Source organism: Triticum aestivum, chromosome 1A (assembly GCF_018294505.1).
Source record: "Triticum aestivum cultivar Chinese Spring chromosome 1A, IWGSC CS RefSeq v2.1, whole genome shotgun sequence".
NCBI classification, from domain to species: Eukaryota; Viridiplantae; Streptophyta; class Magnoliopsida; order Poales; family Poaceae; genus Triticum; species Triticum aestivum.
The window spans coordinates 569,822,194-569,832,317 of NC_057794.1; the positions used below are offsets into that span (position 1 = coordinate 569,822,194).

The 10,124-nt window shown below is 46.8% G+C and overlaps 1 long non-coding RNA gene across 1 annotated transcript; it reads left to right on the forward strand.

Annotated features, from left to right (window-relative positions):
- Positions 1-3,707: 3,707 nt before the first annotated feature.
- Positions 3,708-9,654, forward strand: LOC123068668 (uncharacterized). Its single transcript, XR_006431947.1, has 5 exons — positions 3,708-4,753; positions 5,427-5,730; positions 6,964-8,273; positions 8,840-9,135; positions 9,239-9,654. It is a non-coding gene; the product is annotated as an uncharacterized lncRNA (long non-coding RNA).
- Positions 9,655-10,124: the final 470 nt, after the last annotated feature.

Here is a 10,124-nt window from a genome sequence, read left to right on the forward strand (position 1 = left end):
GTAGAAGGAAAGTTGCTTATGAAGGTGATGTGGTGTTACCTACCTCTTTTTTGAAAGTTGTTCGTTATTACTAGCTAGTCGCTTATAGTTACTAATTAGTTGCTTTAATAGAGTGGTTTCTTCTGTTTAGCACTACAATTGCCTCATCTAACATCAAAGTTGCTTTTGAAAAAAAAATCGAAACATATCCGTATGGGTTCACGTTTTGAAGAGCTAGTCGTGACCTGGCTAGCCAGTGCCCACACTCTTAGTAGCGTTGGCGGGCACACAATCCCCCACAAGGCTCTCATACAATCCGTCCCCACTTAGTTTCCAAATTTAGAATCATTATAGGCAACTTAGATCCCACATTTTTTTCTGATGTTGTAGCCAACTTATATCCCTTGATGGACAACTTCCATAGTATTGTAGGAAATTGAGGATCACCCCTAGGGAACTTCGTAGCGACGTAGGCAACTAGGTTTTTGAGGTCGACAACTTAGGAGCAATCTTAGGCAACTTTCCACTCTATGGTAAGCAACTTCCATAGTATGGTAGGCAACCAAACTATCAACAACTTAGTTTTTGATATATGCAATGTAGCAACCATGTTAACCACTTATAACACTACTGCACACAACTAATTAGAAGGCTACTAGGTGAATTCACTAATACACACAGTGCAATTAAGTTGCTTCTTTGTAGCGCCAAAGTTGCCCAATGTAGCATCAAAGTTGCTCTAAAAAAAGTTCGTCAAAATATACCCATATGGGATCTAGTTTTGAAAAACTCGTCGCGAGAAACCCAACGGTGAATATGAATCTGAATACCGATACTCTAATCAAAAGCTATGACTTATTAAATTTTATAAAACCCAAATAAATGCACGTACTTTTCCTTTCTTGATTGATGTGTGCAAAATAGGGAGCGTTAGAAGGGATGAGGACCAGATACTTTCCCTTTTTGTAGTGTAATGATGACATGGGATGCCAATTACCCTTTATAGCAGGTCTGCTCGGATGCACCCCGTGCCGTGTGAGTTTTTTGTCGTGTACTGCGTGCGCTCAGGAAGCCCAATTAATGCAGCTGCACTAAGAAGCATTTGGGCATTATTTTTACCTTACACAGAAAAGTTTAGGGGAAAATGTGTGTTGTCCATTAGGACCCCAACGCCCTTACTTATCGTGCTAACAGTTACGTTGGACTATAATACAAGGTCCTTATTAGACTACAACCTGGAATTTTGGATCCCAACTCTTATTAAACCCTTAGGGCACTCCGGGAGCATTGTATCTTGTGTTTTATCATATGCACTAAATACGTGTTTAGATACAACTCTTCCAGTGGCTAATATCTTATTGTTGTATCGAAATGAGCTGCCATTTAATATGTTCTGTAAGGGAAAAAGACTAATTATCTTGGGTTACCTGATAATGGTTGTATCTTGGTAATATACATTCTCTCTCCTTTTCCTCACTAACTAGGCTTCAGCAATGGTATTTGGACTTTTGCTTAGGTGGGATGTTTTAGATACAACTGGCATCATTACACTGGGTTTTCCCTAAGTACGACTCAAATAGTTTACATGAACTAGCTTGAAAATATTTGAAACTTTTTTGGAGATGACAACCAGATTCATTTCAGATGCAATTATATGTTTTCTGACAAGTGAAATGCACCATAGGTCCTAGAACTATCGAGGGGGTGGCAAGTTAGTCCTAAAGCATTAAAACTGCATTTCACACTTTTTTTTACCTGAATTACGATGGATAGAGAACAGCTCGAAGATTGAATTATATATTGTGATGTTTAGTGATCAAGTACTGTGTAATAATCATTTTGACTAAACTGACCCTATTGATCTCTGACTTTTGTTCACCACAATGGGTTTTCTTATTTGTTGGAATTTTTTCTGGAAAAATGCTACTGTGCAATAATCATGATGACTAAGCTGTCCATATTCATCTTCTGTCATTGTTTTATTTGGTTCACAAGTTTTCCAATTGCCCCTGCTTGTAGCTTGTTATTTGTTGGTTGTTCATTGTATCCTGATACTCTGTTATGGCCGGCCGGCTTAGGCCCGCAAGTTATCTTAGTTTTTATTTTCAGATTAGGCAAGTTATCTTAGGCAAGTTATCTTAGGTTGATTCTTCTACAAGTTATCTAGGATATAAATATAGGTTGTAAGACTCTTTTTGAAGGCAAGCAATAAGAAGAATATTATCTCCTATTGCCCGGCTCCCTGAGGAGCCGGAACCCTAGCCGCCAACAGCCCTAGCCGCCGCCCTTCTCCTAGCCGCGACGGCGCCCTGCCGCCGGCGCGCCCGATCCTCGCCACGTCTCCCTCCATCCTTCCCTTACCACCTACGCCCTAGACCTGGTAGAGTACTTGATCCTACCAATTTGGTATCAGGTAACCGGGTTTCGACCATGTCTCCGCCAATTCCACCGCCACCACCACCGCTGCCCGCCAACTCCTCCACCACCGCCGCCTCTGCACCGGGCGTCACGGCCTCGCTCTCGGCGGGCATCACTGCGTCGCTCTCAGCGCCGGTCCTAACGGCACCCGGCACCACGCCGGGCCAAGGGCAGCCACAGGCCCCCGTCCAACACTCGCCGCCGCCATCACCTCCCCCGCAGCCGCAACAGTTCACGCCGGAGGCCATGGCGGGCGTCCTCAACGACCTCGTCACCGCGGTTCAAGGGATCCGCCTCTACCTGGCAGGTCCGTACGGGCCGCCCCCACCACTCCATCCAGCCATGGCCGCGGGTCAGCAGGCGCTTCAGTGGTACTCGTCACCGGGGGCCATCACCGGACTCCATCCAGCCATGGCTGCGGGTCAGCAGGCGCTTCCGTGGTACTCGGCACCGGGGGCCGTCACCGGAGGCTACCCGGCGCTCCCCGCCCCAGTGGCCGCACCGCCGCCTTGGGCGCAGTGGCCGCCGCAGATCGCGCCGGCAGCCCTGCCACTTCTCGCCACCACGGGGCCGCAGTGGCCCACCTGGACCGCGCCGGCCGCGCCGTCCTCCGTCGCGCCCTACCTTCCAGCGGCCTCGGAGCAGGGTCCTCCACCGGCCCCGCCCAGCCCTAACCTGGGCACCGGCGCCTCGGAGCAGGGCCAGACCCAGCAGCTTCTTCCGGCGTCACCGCCGGCCCCCACGCCGCAGGCGCCGGTGCAGCTCCACCAGGCGCCGCCGCCATCGACAGTACCACCACCCGCGCCTAGGGCTACGGGTCGGCCCCTGCACCAGGTGCAGTTTCCACCGTCACCATCGCCGATCCCCGCTTGGGCGACCGGCTCGTCTTCGGGGCCGGTCTACTCCACGGCGCCGGAACACCGGACGCCCTCCCTGCGGTTTGATCACCCCTCCAGCTCGGCGAACTACGCCCCGGCGCTTCCCGACCCAGCATACGCGCCGGCGGCAACTACGGCCGCCCCCGGGCACGGCGGGCCGACACCCCCTCGCTTCGCCAAACTGGACTTCGCCACCTACGAGGGCACGGAGGACCCCCTCAACTGGCTCAACCAGTGCGAGCAGTTCTTTCGAGGGCAGCGGACGCTCGCTTCGGATCGCACCTGGCTCGCGTCCTATCATCTTCGAGGCGCATCGTAGACCTGGTACTACCCCTCGAGCAGGACGAGGGCGGCATGCCACCATGGGAGCGCTTCCGGGAGCTCTGTCTCCTCCGGTTCGGGCCTCCTATCTGCGGGAGCCGACTAGCGGCCCTCGGCCGCTTACCTTTCACATCCACGGTGCAGGACTACGCCGACCGCTTCCAGGCCCTGGCGTGCCACGCGCCGGGCGTCTCCGCCACTCAGCGCGCCGAGTTATTTGTGGGCGGTCTACCGGACCATATCCGCATGGACGTGGAGCTTCGGGGACCCCAGGATCTCCAGTCGGCCATGTATTACGCCCGCGCGTTCGAGTGCCGCGCGGTGGCCATCCAGCAGGAATCACCGTCCCAGACTACTGGGTCGCTACCCGGACCGGATTCCGCGCAGGGTCGGCCTGTGCAGGCTTCTGCGGCACCCCTCGCCGCGACCGCGGGGCGCCCGTTCCGCCGGCTCACCCCAGCTGAGATACTCGAGCGTCGCCGCCAAGGGTTGTGCTTGAACTGCGACAAACCCTACAAGCCCGGCCACGCCTGCCCGCGACTCTTCTACCTGGAGGTGGCAGACTACATTCCGGAGGACGTCGTCGCCGCTGACCTGGCCGCCCCAGATGTCGAGAAGGTGTTTGACGCTGGTTGATTACCTCGAAGAGTTCAAGCAAGCGCTTCCCCACCTTGCAGCTCGAGGACGAGCTGTTTGTGCAGGCGGGGAGAAGTGTTATGGCCGGCCGGCTTAGGCCCGCAAGTTATCTTAGTCTTTATTTTCAGATTAGGCAAGTTATCTTAGGCAAGTTATCTTAGGTTGATTCTTCTACAAGTTATCTAGGATATAAATATAGGTTGTAAGACTCTTTTTGAAGGCAAGCAATAAGAAGAATATTATCTCCTATTGCCCGGCTCCCTGAGGAGCCGGAACCCTAGCCGCCAACAGCCCTAGCCGCCGCCCTTCTCCTAGCCGCGACGGTGCCCTGCCGCCGGCGCGCCCGATCCTCGCCACGTCTCCCTCCATCCTTCCCTTACCGCCTACGCCCTAGACCTGGTAGAGTACTTGATCCTACCATACTCATTGACAACCTTCTTCTCCATGCGACATCTGTGGATTCTACTGCTCAAACAGGCCATGCAGGTGCAGGTGATTGGCAAGAGGAGATCTATCAAATGGTAAGACATGATACTGATGTCATCCTTTTTGACACTACCTTCCTTGGAACTTCCTAAAATTCGTAGACGGTGGCCCCTAGAACTAAGAGGTTGAGATTGCCCTGATCTAGATTGTTAGAATATGAAACAAGACACCATGTTGGATGTTGGGGCCTTTTACTTTTGCACTTCATGTTGCCCATCTCTTTTTCTTTTGGTATGTGTTCTAGAAATTCCTCTTTTGGAATTTCATACAGCAAGTGTGTAGATAGATGCACTACATTCTGGCAGTCTTTATAAGATATATATTACATGTATGCGGAATTCTGTATGAATGTGGAGTATGGAGCATACAACCATACAATGTATCTGGATGTTGTAAAGTCTCAAGGCAGTTAGCAATCTTTATTAAAGATTTTTTTTATGGGCATCATAGTTTCTTATTTTCTTCTAGATTTATATGCTGCTAAAAGCTACCCCCTCTGTAAACTAATATAAGAGCATTTATATCACTAAAATAGTGAGATCTAAATGAAACGCTCTTATATTAGTTTACAGAGGGAGTACTTGAAATATCTTGCGAATGCCATATTTTCTGACTTAATGACAAACCATGGTCTATTAGCTGTTCTGTTTTCATCTCTATATTGCTTCTGCACCAAATTAATGTGTATGTGGTCTTTGTTGTCGACAGATTAAGAGGTTAAAGGACCAATACTTTGCAGAACTCAGTGAATTATTCAATAAGATGTGTGTGAAACTACAGCATGTTGACAGCATTATTCCACCTCAAATATCATCTGAGCAGTATGATAAAATGAAGAGCTTTAAAATAATGTTGGAGCGCATATTACAAATGCTGCAAATTGGCAAAAGTAGTGTCCAACCTTCTATGAGGGACAACGTTCCTCGATATGAGAAACAGATTATCAGTATCTTGAATTCACAAAGGAAGCCAGTGCAGCCACAAATACAACAACAGTTCCAACCACCTGCAGGTCAAGCTCCTAATTCTAGCATTTCGCAGCAGCTACAACCTTCCCTAAATTTGCAGAAGCATGATAATCGTACTAATGCTCAAGCAAGTTTGTTAAGTATGAGCACCGGATGACAGTCCTCTAGTGCAGCTGGTATCCAACATGTACCTGTGCCTCGAACAATCCTTGTGTGTAGTTTAAACTAGCTTATCGCACTACTGCAGGAATGCCTACCAGTGGCGGCTGCAATAAGGCTACTAGTGATGGGCAGGGCACCCTGCCACGGTAACCTGACACTTGGTAATATGTTACTAGTGATGGGTGCCATTTCTCACCCGTGGCTGGTAACCTATTATCAGGGGCGGGCTGGCCTACTCACCCGCAATTGTTACGCGGCACCATACCTGGCCATGGGATACCCGGCCCGGCCAGCCCAACCTGACCCGGCCACAAAAGCCCGACCCAGTCTGGTCTTGCCCATGGGCCAGGCCTGTGCCTGAAATCTAAGCCAATGGCCGGGCCGGGCTTGGGATTGGCATATTTGCATTTTAGGGAAGAGGCTCGACCTGAGGCCTGACGGGCTTTTCCTCGGATGGGCCGGGCTTGGGCCTGAAATCTAGGCCCGATGGCCGGGCCAGGCCTGGGCCAAGGTTTTCTGCTTCGGGTTTTGTTAGGCCCGCCCTGGCCCGACGGATGGCCAGGTATACGCGGCACACTACTGATATCATCCTTTTTGCACTCCCTTTGTTGGAACTTCCTAAAATTTGTAAACAGTGCCCCTAGAACAAAGATGTTGAGATTGCCCTGATCTAGATTGTTAGAAGATGAAACAACATGCCATGTTGGATGTTGGGTCTTTTACTTTTGCACTTGATGTTGCCCATCTCTTTCTTTTTGGTATGTGTTCCAACAAATTCCTCTTCTGGAATGTAGATGCACTACATTCTGGCATTCTTCTTATAAGATATATATTATATGTATACGGAATTCTGTATGAATGCGGAGTATGTAGCATACAACCATACAGAGTATCTAGATGTAGTATAAAGCCTCAAGGCAGTTTAGCAATATTTATTAAAGCGATTTTATTTTAAGGATATTATAGTTTCTTATTTTGTTTTATATTTGTATGATTCTAAAAGCTACTTCAAATATCTTGCGGGTGCCATATTTGATTCTACTAGCTGTTGTATTTTCATCTCTATCTAGCTATGCACCAAATTTATGTGCATGTGGTCTCTTGTTGTTTCACAGATTAAGAGCCTGAAGGATCAATACTTTGCAGAACTCAGTGAACTGTTCAATAAATTATCTGTGAAGCTACAGCATGTTGACAACATAATACCACCTCAAAATCCTTCTGAAAAGTATGACAGAATGAAGAGCTTTAAAATAATGTTGGACTGTATATTACAAATGCTGCTAATTAGAAAGAGTACTATCCAACCTGCTATGTGGGACAAAGTTCCTCAATACGAGAAACAAATTATCAGCATCTTGAGTTCACAAAGGAAGTAGTGCAGAAAAAAAAGGAAGCTAGTGCAGTCACAAATACAGCAACAGTTCCAGCCACCTTCAGGACAAGCTCCTAATTCTAGCATTTTGCAGCAACAACAGCCTTCCCAAAATTTGCAGCAGCATGATACTCATACTAATACTCAAGCAAGTTTGTCAAGTATGAGCACCCAATTACAGTCCTCTAGTGCAGATGGCATCCAGCATGTACCTGCGCCTCCAACAAGTAACTTCGGTGGCCCCATGCAGCCAAACGATGCAAACATATAGCATCAGGTTGGTTCTAATTTGTAGGCAATTTCAATTCTTTGCAGCATGGTTCGTTGAGTGGTGCATTACGATAGGGAAGCACTGGGTCGATGCAGGGAACAATGAATACATAACTGCAGACAAGTAGTGGCATGTTATATCACAACCCAATGGGTACGCCAACCTAGTGGTAACTCCGTGTAAGCAAATGCAAGTTCATTACAGCAGCTGAAGCAGCAACAGCAGGATCATCATATGATGCAGTGTCAGCAAATAAAGCGTCAGATGTTTCAACAGTATCAGCAAAAGCAACAAATGCTTCAACAGCAGCTCCCAATACAGCAACAATTATAGAAACAACAAGTACAGATGCAGCTTCCACAGTTTCATGCTGGAGATGATGTTAATGAGTTAAAGGTTAGGCAAGGAACTGCAATGAAACCTGGAGTTTATCAACAACACTTTGGCCAATGCAGTAATTATTATCATCATCAGAGTTGAAACAGAGTGGTGTTTTCCCAATTTTGTCACCACAAAACTTCCAAGCATCATCCCCACAAATTTCGCAGCATTCTCCTCATGTAGATCAGCACAATCCGTTGCCATCTCAAGTAAAGACTGGGACACCATTGCATTCAGCTAACTCACCATTTCTTCCATCGCCATCCCAATCTGTCGCCCTCTCTCCCATGCAAGTGGATTCAGACAAACCACACTCCAATATACCATCACTTACTAATACTGGGCATGCTGGACATCAGAAAACATCGCTAGCGCCCCAGACACAAAACCCCATTAAGGTATTAAGATACTCTGTACATGCTTACCAACCTGTTAGTAATATACATTAGATTAGTGTGTTATTCCATCTCGGTATAACATTACTTGTAAATTAGCTTCGACAACTTTTTGATTTTTCAGTCTGAACAAAAGTTTGGTACCCAACCCAGGACAGTGTGCTTTAATACTTTTTGATTTTTCAGTCCAAGCATGTGCAATTTGAATTGCAAAACCCATGGAGGTTTTAAGATACATGACTGCGAACCTAACTAATATTTACACTAGCTTAAATATGTTATTCCATCTTGGCATAACTAAACATGTAAATTGCCTTTGAGAAGTTTTTCATTTTAATCGTCTAAATGGGTTTTTTGTGCTTTTTAATGTGGTGAGTCAATATTAAATTAGGATGCTACCTCCCCCAAGGATTTACTTGTTGTATGAGTGCCTACACGTGAATCTTGCAGGACTAGTGATGGGTCTGCAAGTGCCTCACTCTTATTGTCCTTTTCCCCTATTCTTGTTAGATGTGGTGCTGTTAGTAGAGTTGATACCAAATTATATACGACCTTACTTGTTTTTTCAGATCAACCTCCTTGGAAGCAAAAGTTGTGGTTGATTCAGGCAGACTTCTGCCACTGCAACAACCATGCACAAATGGTTCTGCCGGTGGATGCACTTTCGGCTGTTCCAAGTGCTACTACTATACGATGCAAAAACAATTCTTTAACTGCATGGCGCACGCACACTCATGAGTATCCTTGGATCCTGATGTAACTATCAAGTCCCTCGCCTTGTGATATCCTTCTGGTCGCTCCTTGAACCAAAATCGCTGCAATGAGAAACCAACCAGGCCAATCCTTTTCTGCCTTAACATATATGGTATGCGCTGTACTCTAGTGTTTTTTGTTCAGTTTGTATCATACCCTGGCAGAACGATTGGAAGTGCTTAGTTACAAGTTTCTTCTGTTGGTCCCTTTGGCAGAAATTATTGAGTGTTTGCTTTGCAAAGATAAAGATGCTGCTCGTCCGGCTTGCTTGAATTCTTTTTTGCTTGCTGTTGGAGCATGGGCACAGTTGGAACAGGGTGGAGGCAACTCGGCACCAGATCATGGATGTGGAGGGAGGCGGTGATTGACAGTTGCAAAAGGTGGGGAGGGTGGACGCTGGCGGCGCGGATGGAGGATCAAGGCTATCACCAGGAACTACCAATTACAGACTGGTGCCAGGCCTTGAAGCACACAGCATGCTTTCTAAAGGGGGCACCCTAGGAATCAGACTCCTACCAAACCGGTCGCTAGCGATTTGGTGCATTCTAGTCGTCTGATCTTTTGGCTAGATTCCTTTGTTAAATACCTGATTTGTTGATAACTTGCGTCCGTGAAATCTGCTGCTTCCTGATCGTTGTCTCCACAATCTGCGATCTGTTTCCTAAAACTGCTTCCTAGAATGGCTTCAAATTCCATTCTATGATCCTGAAAAATATGGTTATTTCTCACAAGTAAATCCTGTTATTAATTACGAAATTGATAAGATATGTTTCCTTACTCATGGTATAACATGGTTTTAATAAACTTTTAATACCACAGAAGCATTCTTCCGCACTATCGGAAGCATCTTTTTCTTGTGATTTATACTTGCTTCTGTCTACCAATGAATTGGCTTCCATGATGAAATAAACTTGCTATAATTGCATATGAATCTGTACTTAAGTGGTGATTTGTTTTACTAAAAAAACATTGAAATTGTGTTTCTGTCAACTGGAAAATTGCTTCTAAACAAATAAGACGTTCCACAGGAAGAATCATTATAATGAGTACAATTGCTTCAAACACATCAGCGATGTATGTGTTTCCAGGAAATAAAAGTGT